This window comes from Cryptotermes secundus, unplaced genomic scaffold, assembly GCF_002891405.2.
Source record: "Cryptotermes secundus unplaced genomic scaffold, Csec_1.0 scaffold1824, whole genome shotgun sequence".
Classification (NCBI taxonomy): domain Eukaryota; kingdom Metazoa; phylum Arthropoda; class Insecta; order Blattodea; family Kalotermitidae; genus Cryptotermes; species Cryptotermes secundus.
Window position 1 is genome coordinate 38,496 of NW_019725438.1, and position 1,270 is coordinate 39,765.

Consider the following 1,270-nt stretch of genomic DNA (forward strand, 5'->3'; position numbering starts at 1 on the left):
TTGGAACAATTCTTTCGTAAGCAGCAGACACCAGATGCTTTGTCCCAAGCAAAGCGAGTAAAAAAAATACCACACACAAACAGATAGCGAGGAATGAAAGAAGTCAGTGTTAGCTGACATATACATTCACTGGAAGAACACACATCAGAGCGTAGGTGTTAAGAATTCTTAGTGAAAAGTTTGGATGCAACATATGCGGCGCGCACGCTTACAGCACGGCTTTTGAGTGGACGCAGACGGTGCGTCGCACACGCTTAGGGGTTTAAATGGCTCCGCTAAAAGTCACGCTCAAGGGGTTAATATTATTTCCCAGTTGTGATAACCTCAGGTAACTGAACCAGGCCCTTCGCTGCCCGAATGCACAGTGATGTGTCACGAACACAATGTGATAGGTTTTGTCTCCACCATGCTGTATTAGGTTATTGTAGGAAAATAAAAGTTATGTTGGTGGGGATTTCTGTGGCATAGTATTCATACCATGTAAACGAGTTTCCCTTGAATCCTCTGATACTAAATGTACGAGTAGTATTATTTGTGCCCTGTTAGTGAAACATGTAGGTTGTACAGTTGTGTTTCTTGTGTTCTCACACATTTCCCAGGTTGATGACAGTTACAATTAGTGTGTAGAGTTTGACTGGATTTCTTTAGACTTGATTTAGTATGATGCTGGGTATGTACAGTAGATTATTCTAGTGAGACTAATAAAGTAAGTATTCAATGGCAAGTTGAGATGTGAGGTTAACTGGAGTATGTTGGATAGATTATCCTCTTCTTGATTAATGTTTATGAAGCATGTCATTGAGCATCTTATTATCCCACAACTGTGCAGAAATAATGATGAAATTTAGTTTAATGGAATGAATTTAGACATCAGATATTAATTACTGTCCCTTGATATTAATGGAAATGCACTCATAACATTGCCTAGTATTTCCGTTCTGTTCTACTAGTGTGAAGATTATATTGCTCTTAATGATTATCTGTGAATGCAGTTTTCCTCAGTTTTTGTTTATATTAGAGACATGATTACTGCTTGTCGTGGTCCTAAACCTTAGCGAGGGCATTAAGTGACTGATTGAATGTTAAGAAGCAGTGCTGCGGCAGCAGAATGTGAAAGTTGAAAGTCACGGTCACAGAGATTTTCGTTGGATGTGATGTAAAGCCAGTTGAATTGACCTGTGATCCAAATATCTGCTTATTGCTACCTCCTGTTTTAATGTTATTTTGCCATGAGGTGTTGTAACCGCTCACTTCCTTGGGCCCTTTACGT